This window comes from Drosophila biarmipes, unplaced genomic scaffold, assembly GCF_025231255.1.
Source record: "Drosophila biarmipes strain raj3 unplaced genomic scaffold, RU_DBia_V1.1 ptg000084l, whole genome shotgun sequence".
NCBI lineage: Eukaryota > Metazoa > Arthropoda > Insecta > Diptera > Drosophilidae > Drosophila > Drosophila biarmipes.
In genome coordinates, this window is record NW_026114567.1 from 4,780 (window position 1) to 18,791 (window position 14,012).

The 14,012-nt window shown below is 32.8% G+C and overlaps 3 non-coding genes across 3 annotated transcripts; all 3 read right to left on the bottom strand.

The window, feature by feature from the left end:
- Positions 1 to 537: 537 nt before the first annotated feature.
- On the bottom strand, positions 538 to 4,508 carry LOC127012458 (large subunit ribosomal RNA). The gene has a single exon (XR_007765946.1). It is a non-coding gene; the product is annotated as a large subunit ribosomal RNA (ribosomal RNA).
- A 402-nt stretch (positions 4,509 to 4,910) lies between these two features.
- Positions 4,911 to 5,089, bottom strand: LOC127012454 (5.8S ribosomal RNA). The gene has a single exon (XR_007765942.1). It is a non-coding gene; the product is annotated as a 5.8S ribosomal RNA (ribosomal RNA).
- A 1,469-nt stretch (positions 5,090 to 6,558) lies between these two features.
- Positions 6,559 to 8,553, bottom strand: LOC127012464 (small subunit ribosomal RNA). The gene has a single exon (XR_007765952.1). It is a non-coding gene; the product is annotated as a small subunit ribosomal RNA (ribosomal RNA).
- Between the last annotated feature and the right edge of the window lie 5,459 nt (positions 8,554 to 14,012).

The following is a 14,012-nucleotide window of genomic DNA, read 5'->3' on the forward strand; positions in this document are numbered from 1 at the left end:
TATATGTTTGCCAATCTTCGCGTCACTAATAAGATGACGATTCATATTGTTATTATTAGATGGTCGAGTTGTACTTATATTGATATGTTAATCAAATTGGTCTCTTACTTGAAAATCTAGACCTTAGGAATATTTTTATATTATATGTTTGCCAATCTTCGCGTCACTAATAAGATGACGATTCATATTGTTATTATTAGATGGTCGAGTTGTACTTATATTGATATGTTAATCAAATTGGTCTCTTACTTGAAAATCTAGACCTTAGGAATATTTTTATATTATATGTTTGCCAATCTTCGCGTCACTAATAAGATGACGATTCATATTGTTATTATTAGATGGTCGAGTTGTACTTATATTGATATGTTAATCAAATTGGTCTCTTACTTGAAAATCTAGACCTTAGGAATGTAATATATAAAGGATTAAAAATTCGCCACAAAGCCAAGCAAACAATCAATGCATACAAATAGATTGTTGGTTGAACTTTATATAAGAAGTTCAACACAACAAATAAATTATGCAATTTTATTATCGAATCATCAAGCAAAGGATAAGCTTCAGTGGATCGCAGTATGGCAGCTGCTCAACCACTTACAACACCTTGCCTGTTACAAAAGTCGTTTACAATTGATTCTAGGCTTTGTCATTGTATTAAATAATGCTTTTATATGTAACTAGCGCGGCATCAGGTGATCAAAGATCCTCCCAATTTACTATGTTACAAATTACATTGGCATCACATCCATTGTCGTTTAAAAAGTAAATTATAAACTTTAAATGGTTTAGAAGCCATACAATGCAAATTGCCCCTTATTTATCATTGCAGTCCAGCACGGATACGACCTTAGAGGCGTTCAGGCATAATCCAACGGACGTAGCGTCATACCACTGTTCGCTCGAACAAGTATTGTGCCATTGGTCCGTACCTGCGGTTCCTCTCGTACTACGCAGGAATGCTGTCGCAACAACGTTTTGTCATTAGTAGGGTAAAACTAACCTGTCTCACGACGGTCTAAACCCAGCTCACGTTCCCTTGCATGGGTGAACAATCCAACGCTTGGTGAATTTTGCTTCACAATGATAGGAAGAGCCGACATCGAAGGATCAAAAAGCGACGTCGCTATGAACGCTTGGCCGCCACAAGCCAGTTATCCCTATGGTAACTTTTCTGACACCTCTTGTTAAAAACTCTTTAAACCAAAAGGATCGATAGGCCGAGCTTTTGCTGTCCCTGTGTGTACTGAACACCGAGATCAAGTCAGCATTTGCCCTTTTGCTCTATGTGTGGTTTCTGTCCGCACTGAGCTGGCCTTGGGACACCTCCGTTATTATTTGAGAGATGTACCGCCCCAGTCAAACTCCCTACCTGGCAATGTCCTTGAATTGGATCATACCTGAGTAATTGGAGTTATACCAAATTTTCAAATCAAAAATACATAAATGCACCGTTTTATTAAAGAATTTGTTTGCGATTATATAACAAACTCGTGATACTTTGATCAAGAAGCTTGCATCAAAACCCAATACCATAAGATATAATAAATATATCCGTATAATGGCTAGGAAATGATACACGTTCCATTTAATCAAGTAAGTAAGGAAACAATAAGAGTAGTGGTATTTCATTGGCGATACCAAACCGAGGTCTAATATCTCCCACTTATTCTACACCTCTTATGTCTCCTTACACTGCCAGATTAGAGTCAAGCTCAAAAGGGTCTTCTTTCCCCGCTAATTATTCCAAGCCCGTTCCCTTGGCTGTGGTTTCGCTAGATAGTAGATAGGGACAGTAGGAATCTCGTTAATCCATTCATGCGCGTCACTAATTAGATGACGAGGCATTTGGCTACCTTAAGAGAGTCATAGTTACTCCCGCCGTTGACCCGCGCTTACTTGAATTTCTTCACTTTGACATTCAGAGCACTGGGCAGAAATCACATTGTGTCAACACCCGCTAGGGCCATCACAATGCTTTGTTTTAATTAGACAGTCGGATTCCCCAAGTCCGTGCCAGTTCTGAATTGATTGTTAATTGATAATCGTTATAATTAATAAGAACTAATTGGTTTAACCCAATTAGTATTCTTAAAAATTTTAGCAAGAAAGTTCCACAATTGGCTACGTAACTAAACTATCCGGGGAACAAGTAACTAACATAAATGCTAGAAACTCTATTTACCCAGAACGAGCACATAAACCATGTTATTGTTTCCCAATCAAGCCCGACTATCTCAATCTTCAGAGCCAATCCTTATCCCGAAGTTACGGATCTAATTTGCCGACTTCCCTTACCTACATTATTCTATCGACTAGAGACTCTTCACCTTGGAGACCAGCTGCGGATATTGGTACGGCCTGTTGAGAAGTTTGCGTGTCCCCACCATAAATTTTCAAGGTCCGAGGAGAAAATATCGACACAACAGTATATGTCATGCTCTTCTAGCCCATCTACCATATCTCTCTGCGAAAGACTTCCATGGTAGTACGGCTATAAAACAGAAAAGAAAACTCTTCCGATATCTCTCGACGGCTTCTTTATGGTCGTTCCTGTTGCCAGGATGAGCACGAGGCCCATATTTAATAACAAACGGATACTCAACAGGTTACGGAATTGGAACCGTATTCCCTTTCGTTCAAAATTATTCAAGTATATTAATTTAGCTAGATTTTATATAATATATATATTTGTTTGGCATTTGTATTTTACTTGAAAATTTTCGGCTTTCGCCTTGAACTTAGGACCGACTAACTCGTGATCAACCACTGTTCACACGAAACCCTTCTCCACTTCAGTCCTCCAAGGTCTCATTCGATTATTTGCTACTACCACCAAGATCTGTACCAATGGCAGCTCCATGCAGGCTTACGCCAAACACTTCTACGCATACCATTGTACCTTCCTACTCACTAAAGTTTCAAAATTTATATTACAAGTAATATAAATCATCTACTTTAGCGGTAATGTATAGGTATACAACTTAAGCGCCATCCATTTTAAGGGCTAGTTGCTTCGGCAGGTGAGTTGTTACACACTCCTTAGCGGATTTCGACTTCCATGATCACCGTCCTGCTGTTTTAAGCAACCAACGCCTTTCATGGTATCTGCATGAGTTGTTAATTTGGGCACCGTAACATTACGTTTGGTTCATCCCACAGCGCCAGTTCTGCTTACCAAAAGTGGCCCACTGGGCACATTATATCATAACCTTGAACTTCATATCAAGAAAGTTAAGGTTCTTACCCATTTAAAGTTTGAGAATAGGTTAAGATCGTTTCGACCCTAAGGCCTCTAATCATTCGCTTTACCAGATAAGATTATTTTATATAATATTAAAATGCACCAGCTATCCTGAGGGAAACTTCGGAAGGAACCAGCTACTAGATGGTTCGATTGGTCTTTCGCCCCTATACTCAATTCTGACAATCGATTTGCACGTCAGAACTGTTTCGGTCTTCCATCAGGGTTTCCCCTGACTTCAACCTGATCAAGTATAGTTCACCATCTTTCGGGTCACAGCATATATGCTCAAGGTACGTTCCAGTTAGAGGCATAAATAATATAAATATCATTATACATAACTATATAGAACGCCCCGGGATTGTGTTAATTAGCTATAAATAGTTAAAAAACTAATCCCATTATTAGTCAAGTTAATTACGCTATTAGGTTTATATCCCAATAACTTGCACATATGTTAGACTCCTTGGTCCGTGTTTCAAGACGGGTCCCGAAGGTATCCTGAATCTTTCGCATTGTTAATCCTACAAGTGCATATAATAAACACAAAAATCAATGATAATTATGCCATTATATAATTCCGAAAAATTAACGCACTGTATTCATATAAATCTATCAGCACTTTATCAAATTAATAACATTTATTCTGTGTTAAAATGCAAGCAAATTAATTTGAATAAACTATAAGTTATATTTTATGATAAATTTGGTATGCTAATAGATTACAATGTCCTTATATGGAAAAAATGCACACTATTATCATAATATTGTTTAAATATTACAATTCTAATGATGAATTTTCCATAACGGATATTCAGGTTCATCGGGCTTAACCTCTAAGCAGTTTCACGTACTGTTTAACTCTCTATTCAGAGTTCTTTTCAACTTTCCCTCACGGTACTTGTTTACTATCGGTCTCATGGTTATATTTAGTTTTAGATGGAGTTTACCACCCACTTAGTGCTGCACTATCAAGCAACACGACTCTTTGGAAACATCATCTAGTAATCATTAACGTTATACGGGCCTGGCACCCTCTATGGGTAAATGGCCTCATTTAAGAAGGACTTAAATCGTTAATTTCTCATACTAGAATATTGACGCTCCATACACTGCATCTCACATTTGCCATATAGACAAAGTGACTTAGTGCTGAACTGATTTCTTTTCGCTCGCCGCTACTAAGAAAATCCTTGTTAGTTTCTTTTCCTCCCCTAATTAATATGCTTAAATTCAGGGGGTAGTCCCATATGAGTTGAGGTTGTGTATAACTTTTATATGCAATTAATTCTTTATATATAATGATAAAACATTTTATTAAATTCGTTATATTAATAATATCTGTATATAAATGGCATTTGTTTGATTTAACGAATCAACGAAGAACAATAATATTGTCAACGGTTTTCTATTTTCTAATCATTAATAAGAGACAATTCTAGATAAATTTTTATGCTAGACATTTCTCAGTATCATTTGATTGAAAAAGAAAATATTTCTCTTCGTTTTTCACATTCAAATTATTTACTAATGTGAGATAATGTTTTTCATATATTTTTTAATATTATGAATAAAATAATTAAATTATTATTATCCAATAATATACCATATGCTTATAAAATTTCATTATAAAATTTGTATAAGCAACTTAATTAGCATAGTCTTACAACCCTCAACCATATGTAGTCCAAGCAGCACTATAAAATTAATTAAAGTACATAACAGCATGGACTGCGATATGCGTTCAAAATGTCGATGTTCATGTGTCCTGCAGTTCACACGATGACGCACAGTTTGCTGCGTTCTTCATCGACCCATGAGCCGAGTGATCCACCGCTTAGAGTTTTATAAATTGGTTTCTTAATTTTGTCAAATATGTTTTTATTGAAAGAAATTAAAAATACACCATTTTACTGGCATATATCAATTCCTTCAATAAATTTATTTTTATACCTAAAACGAATGCTGCGAAATGTCTTAGTTTTATATAACCAATATATATCAAAGTATTTCTTTTTAAATTGCATTTATTGTAAATAAATATATATATATATATATTAATACTTTTTTAGCGATATAAATTGAAATTTATATAAAACATTAACCTGTATAAAACCAGGTACAACATTGTACATTTTAGGTTGTTGCATTATCCAATGTATGCGCATAACTGAGATGAACAATACATATCGCAACGCGTGTATATTATGGTCCATATACACACAGTATTTTAATTGTGTTTATATACAATAATAATTTAATATTATTATTTTAATAATTCGATTTGCTTGTTCGAATTTTTATTTGTTTGTTTTGGCTGCTTATTATTTCTCTCATATGTATTAAATACAATATATAATTTTAATATTTGCATTATTTCGATTTGCTTGTTCGAAATTTCATTTGATCTATATTAGATCATATACATTTTGGCAATTCATATTTTATTTGTATTACTATAATGTATTTATTATAATATAAACAAATATTTTATTAACGGTAAGGATATACAATAATAATTTAATATTATTATTTTAATAATTCGATTTGCTTGTTCGAATTTTTATTTGTTTGCTTTGGCTGCTTATTAATTTCTCTCATATGTATTAAATACAATATATAATTTTAATATTTGCATTATTTCGATTTGCTTGTTCGAAATTTCATTTGATCTATAATAGATCTCATATACATTTTGGCAATTCATATTTTATTTGTAATACTATAATGTATTTATTATAATATAAACAAATATTTTATTAACGGTAAGGATATACAATAATAATTTAATATTATTATTTTAATAATTCGATTTGCTTGTTCGAATTTTTATTTGTTTGCTTTGGCTGCTTATTATTTCTCTCATATGTATTAAATACAATATATAATTTTAATATTTGCATTATTTCGATTTGCTTGTTCGAAATTTTATTTGATCTATATTAGATCTCATATACATTTTGGCAATTCATATTTTATTTGTATTATTATAATGTATTTATTATAATATAAACAAATATTTTATTAACGGTAAGGATATACAATAATAATTTAATATTATTATTTTAATAATTCGATTTGCTTGTTCGAATTTTTATTTGTTTGCTTTGGCTGCTTATTAATTTCTCTCATATGTATTAAATACAATATATAATTTTAATATTTGCATTATTTCGATTTGCTTGTTCGAAATTTCATTTGATCTATAATAGATCTCATATACATTTTGGCAATTCATATTTTATTTGTAATACTATAATGTATTTATTATAATATAAACAAATATTTTATTAACGGTAAGGATATTAAAACATTAATGATCCTTCCGCAGGTTCACCTACGGAAACCTTGTTACGACTTTTACTTCCTCTAAATAATCAAGTTCGGTCAACTTTTGCGAAACAACCGTAACACGCAAGGCGTCACAGTGATCACGTCCGGAGACCTCACTAAATAATTCAATCGGTAGTAGCGACGGGCGGTGTGTACAAAGGGCAGGGACGTAATCAATGCGAGTTAATGACTCACACTTACTGGGAATTCCAAGTTCATGTGAACAGTTTCAGTTCACAATCCCAAGCATGAAAGTGGTTCAGCGGTTTACCCGGACCTCTCGGTCTAGGAAATACACGTTGATACTTTCATTGTAGCGCGCGTGCAGCCCAGGACATCTAAGGGCATCACAGACCTGTTATTGCTCAATCTCATTATTGCTAGACGCAATTTGTCCATTTAAGAAGCTAGTGTCCTTATAATGGGACAAACCAACAGGTACGGCTCCACTTATATAAACACATTCAAACACAATAAACATTTTACTGCCACCATGAATGAAGGCTATATAAGCTTCAACACCATAATCCTGAAGATATCTATTTAATATATTTGAGTCTCGTTCGTTATCGGAATTAACCAGACAAATCACTCCACGAACTAAGAACGGCCATGCACCACCACCCATAGATTCGAGAAAGAGCTATCAATCTGTCTTACACACTTATGTTCGGACCTGGTAAGTTTTCCCGTGTTGAGTCAAATTAAGCCGCAGGCTCCACTCCTGGTGGTGCCCTTCCGTCAATTCCTTTAAGTTTCAGCTTTGCAACCATACTTCCCCCGGAGCCCAAAAGCTTTGGTTTCCCGGGAAGCGACTGAGAGAGCCATAAAAGTAGCTACACCCAATTGCTAGCTGGCATCGTTTATGGTTAGAACTAGGGCGGTATCTGATCGCCTTCGAACCTCTAACTTTCGTTCTTGATTAATGAAAACATCTTTGGCAAATGCTTTCGCTTAAGTTAGTCTTACGACGGTCCAAGAATTTCACCTCTCGCGTCGTAATACTAATGCCCCCAAACTGCTTCTATTAATCATTACCTCTTGATCTGAAAACCAATGAAAGCAGAACAGAGGTCTTATTTCATTATCCCATGCACAGAATATTCAGGCATTTGAAGCCTGCTTTAAGCACTCTAATTTGTTCAAAGTAATTGTACCGGCCCACAATAACACTCGTTTAAGAGCACTAATGCAGGTTTTTAAATAGGAGGAACATATGAAAAAATACAAGTATCTAAGCACATGTAAGAACTCCACCGGTAATACGCTTACATACATAAAGGTATAGTACTAACCACAATTGTAAGTTGTACTACCCGTATGAAGCACAAGTTCAACTACGAACGTTTTAACCGCAACAACTTTAATATACGCTATTGGAGCTGGAATTACCGCGGCTGCTGGCACCAGACTTGCCCTCCAATTGGTCCTTGTTAAAGGATTTAAAGTGTACTCATTCCAATTACAGGGCCTCGGATATGAGTCCTGTATTGTTATTTTTCGTCACTACCTCCCCGAGCTGGGAGTGGGTAATTTACGCGCCTGCTGCCTTCCTTAGATGTGGTAGCCGTTTCTCAGGCTCCCTCTCCGGAATCGAACCCTGATTCCCCGTTACCCGTTGCAACCATGGTAGTCCTAGATACTACCATCAAAAGTTGATAGGGCAGACATTTGAAAGATCTGTCGTCGGTACAAGACCATACGATCTGCATGTTATCTAGAGTTCAACCAATATAACGATCTTGCGATCGCTTGGTTTTAGCCTAATAAAAGCACATGTTCCATAAGGTTCATGTTTTAATTGCATGTATTAGCTCTAGAATTACCACAGTTATCCAAGTAACTGTTAACGATCTAAGGAACCATAACTGATATAATGAGCCTTTTGCGGTTTCACTTTTAATTCGTGTGTACTTAGACATGCATGGCTTAATCTTTGAGACAAGCATATAACTACTGGCAGGATCAACCAGAATAATGTTTTTATTCATATTTCATTCATATTTTTTGAATAGAAATTAGCAATATATATGTTGTTATAGATTTTATTTCTATCGAATACGGCCATTTTTATATAGCATTCGTATACGTTTGTTTTCCAATTTATACTTGTTTCGCCACTAATAATAACAAGTTTTTATTGATGTCAAAAAGAATCATATTCTTTATAAACACAATATTTATTTTTCATATATTTTCTTTATATATGCACATTTCATTCTAAAATATCATTTTTGTTCGACATACATAATATATTGTATCCACACATGTACAATTTTTGTTTAACCAATATAAGATATTGAGTTAATCATTTGTATTTTGACGATAAATTTAAAATTTATCTATATATATCCATATAAGTCTCTGGTAATATATAAAATAGAACCGAGTGTATATATATAATTATTACTACTATATTTATTTCTTAAATAATATATACTTATATATTATTTATATATATACTCTTTATTATATATTATATAATTTCTTAAATAACTCTCTTAATAGCTATTTTTTATTATCAACAATATAAGTTGATATTAATATTGAAAATGTATTCATAATTACATTTTTATATTTCTTTGGTAGACTTTTATGTACTATTATTATTTAATAATACACATATAATATAAATCATGTTAGCCTACCTCCTAAAATTAACGATAAAATTCGGAAACAATTTGTTATTCTATGTACAATAGAAACTTGGCCTTTGTTTCAACGTTATTATCTTTGGGCTTAAAATATTAACCGCGGAGCCAAGTCTCGTATTCAAATAAATGAATAAAGAAACAAATTTGACGGATAATATCTTCTCTACTGACATATGTCAATAGCAGACGGCCGGCCCATTGACCATCCTATAGTAGTTTTTGGACACGCTGTCTCCCATTCGGGTATATTCAATTTACTTTGCCACTCACCCATATAGTGTTCTCTTATATAATAAGACAACGCACTTTTATATTCATTATATGGATATATTGCCTTCCTCATATTTGCCACACCACCTATAGTAGTTTTTGGACACGCTGTCTCCCATTCGGGTATATTCAATTTACTTTGCCACTCACCCATATAGTGTTCTCTTATATAATAAGAAAACGCACTTTTATTTTCATTATATGGATATATTGCCTTCCTCATATTTGCCACACCACCTATAGTAGTTTTTGGACACGCTGTCTCCCATTCGGGTATATTCAATTTACTTTGCCACTCACCCATATAGTGTTCTCTTATATAATAAGAAAACGCACTTTTATTTTCATTATATGGATATATTGCCTTCCTCATATTTGCCACACCACCTATAGTAGTTTTTGGACACGCTGTCTCCCATTCGGGTATATTCAATTCTCTTTGCCACTCACCCTTATAGTATTCTCTTATTTAATAAGAATACTAAAATACTTCTCATATTATAGATGTAATCTATTAACTTCTCAATATCCATACGGTTTATGTATGGTATTGACAAAATCCTATGCATTTGCATAAGATTTATTTTGCCACAATTTATAGTACTAGTGCCGCCCTCACTAGGTATAAATATCTCATTTCGCTAGTAGTGTATGGGCAAATTCTACTAGCTATTCTCATAAATATGTCACTTATATGCCATATCTATACAATTCATGCACTTTTATATGTATATTTGCTATATTATACATTATTATGCCTTATAGGTATTATACCTATAAGCCACATCCATACGATTGCTTAATATAAATATATGTATAATTTTTTATACATATTTTTTTTTTATTTATGTATGGTTTTTTATTCATATCCATATACTGTATTCACTTTTATATGGATATGATTGGCGTTTTATATAGTATTGACAAAATCATAAGTTTGACCAATACGAGGAGAGGTCCGCCAACGACCACCTCCCTATAGGTGTTTTTGGACACGCTGTCTCCCATTCGACTGCTTACTATACTAGGGGCTACCCGCTCCGTATGATATTCTCTCATATAACAAGAGAATGCAAGAAATATTCGTATTTTATGAATATAATCCATTTATTTTTCAATATCCATACGTTTTACTTAGTTTTTTGTACGGTATTGACAAAATCCTATGCATTTGCATAAGATTTATTTTGCCACAATTTATAGTACTAGTGCCGCCCTCACTAGGTATAAATATCTCATTTCGCTAGTAGTGTATGGGGAAATTCTACTAGCTATTCTCATAAATATGTCACTTATATGCCATATCTATACAATTCATGCACTTTTATATGTATATTTGCTATATTATACATTATTATGCCTTATAGGTATTATACCTATAAGCCACATCCATACGATTGCTTAATATAAATATATGTATAATTTTTTATACATATTTTTTTTTTATTTTTGTATGGTTTTTTATTCATATCCATATACTGTATTCAATTTTATATGGATATGATTGGCGTTTTATATAGTATTGACAAAATCATAAGTTTGACCAATACGAGGAGAGGTCCGCCAACGACCACCTCCCTATAGGTGTTTTTGGACACGCTGTCTCCCATTCGACTGCTTACTATACTAGGGGCTACCCGCTCCGTATGATATTCTCTCATATAACAAGAGAATGCAAGAAATATTCGTATTTTATGAATATAATCCATTTATTTTTCAATATCCATACGTTTTACTTAGTTTTTTGTACGGTATTGACAAAATCCTATGCATTTGCATAAGATTTATTTTGCCACAATTTATAGTACTAGTGCCGCCCTCACTAGGTATAAATATCTCATTTCGCTAGTAGTGTATGGGCAAATTCTACTAGCTATTCTCATAAATATGTCACTTATATGCCATATCTATACAATTCATGCACTTTTATATGTATATTTGCTATATTATACATTATTATGCCTTATAGGTATTATACCTATAAGCCACATCCATACGATTGCTTAATATAAATATATGTATAATTTTTTATACATATTTTTTTTTATTTATGTATGGTTTTTTATTCATATCCATATACTGTATTCACTTTTATATGGATATGATTGGCGTTTTATATAGTATTGACAAAATCATAAGTTTGACCAATACGAGGAGAGGTCCGCCAACGACCACCTCCCTATAGGTGTTTTTGGACACGCTGTCTCCCATTCGACTGCTTACTATACTAGGGGCTACCCGCTCCGTATGATATTCTCTCATATAACAAGAGAATGCAAGAAATATTCGTATTTTATGAATATAATCCATTTATTTTTCAATATCCATACGTTTTACTTAGTTTTTTGTACGGTATTGACAAAATCCTATGCATTTGCATAAGATTTATTTTGCCACAATTTATAGTACTAGTGCCGCCCTCACTAGGTATAAATATCTCATTTCGCTAGTAGTGTATGGGCAAATTCTACTAGCTATTCTCATAAATATGTCACTTATATGCCATATCTATACAATTCATGCACTTTTATATGTATATTTGCTATATTATACATTATTATGCCTTATAGGTATTATACCTATAAGCCACATCCATACGATTGCTTAATATAAATATATGTATAATTTTTTATACATATTTTTTTTTATTTATGTATGGTTTTTTATTCATATCCATATACTGTATTCACTTTTATATGGATATGATTGGCGTTTTATATAGTATTGACAAAATCATAAGTTTGACCAATACGAGGAGAGGTCCGCCAACGACCACCTCCCTATAGGTGTTTTTGGACACGCTGTCTCCCATTCGACTGCTTACTATACTAGGGGCTGCCCGCTCCGTATGATATTCTCTCGTATAACAAGAGAATGCAAGAAATATTCGTATTTTATGAATATAATCCATTTATTTTTCAATATCCATACGTTTTACTTAGTTTTTTGTACGGTATTGACAAAATCCTATGCATTTGCATAAGATTTATTTTGCCACAATTTATAGTACTAGTGCCGCCCTCACTAGGTATAAATATCTCATTTCGCTAGTAGTGTATGGGCAAATTCTACTAGCTATTCTCATAAATGCCTTCTTTATGCCATATCTATACAATTTATGCACTTTTATATGTATATTTGCTAATATTATACATTATTATGCCTTATAGGTATTATACCTATAAGCCATATACATACGATTTCATTTTTTTATTTATATATGGTTTTGTATTTATAACCATATACCGTATTTACTTTTATAAGGATATGATTGGCGTTTTATATAGTATTGACAAAATTATAAGTTTGACAAACACTTTTTTAAGTCTTTTAGTTAAAATTGTCATTTTTAATTGACTATCTAAACACTAGATATATTTGCACATGGAGCAAAGAGTATAAAAATTGGTCGCGTCACTAATAATATCGCGATACATTTTTACTACCATCAAAATACCACATACGTTTATATGTCCTCTTTATTTAATTTGGTTTCTAAACCTCAGGAATAGTTTTAATTATATGTGCGCTCTAAGTTGAATGAATTTCTTGAATCTCTTTACTTGAATTTCTAAGACTTAAAAATATTTATAAATAGATGTCCTATTGCATAATATTTTTTTATCGCTTCACTTATAAAATAACGATCCTGCCTTTCTACCTTTGAATAAACATTCATATAAACATGGAGAAAAAAACGTTCGCGTCACTAACAGTATGTGACGATAAAATTTTGCTAACATTAAAAGGAACATATTTTTATATGTCAACTCTTAGTTGAATTGGTCTATTGCTTAAGATTCTAGACCTTAGGAATATTTTTATATTATATGTTTGCCAATCTTCGCGTCACTAAAAAGATGACGATTCATATTGTTATTATTAGATGGTCGAGTTGTACTTATATTGATATGTTAATCAAATTGGTCTCTTACTTGAAAATCTAGACCTTAGGAATATTTTTATATTATATGTTTGCCAATCTTCGCGTCACTAATAAGATGACGATTCATATTATTATTAGATGGTCGAGTTGTACTTATATTGATATGTTAATCAAATTGGTCTCTTACTTGAAAATCTAGACCTTAGGAATATTTTTATATTATATGTTTGCCAATCTTCGCGTCACTAATAAGATGACGATTCATATTATTATTAGATGGTCGAGTTGTACTTATATTGATATGTTAATCAAATTGGTCTCTTACTTGAAAATCTAGACCTTAGGAATATTTTTATATTATATGTTTGCCAATCTTCGCGTCACTAATAAGATGACGATTCATATTGTTATTATTAGATGGTCGAGTTGTACTTATATTGATATGTTAATCAAATTGGTCTCTTACTTGAAAATCTAGACCTTAGGAATATTTTTATATTATATGTTTGCCAATCTTCGCGTCACTAATAAGATGACGATTCATATTGTTATTATTAGATGGTCGAGTTGTACTTATATTGATATGTTAATCAAATTGGTCTCTTACTTGAAAATCTAGACCTTA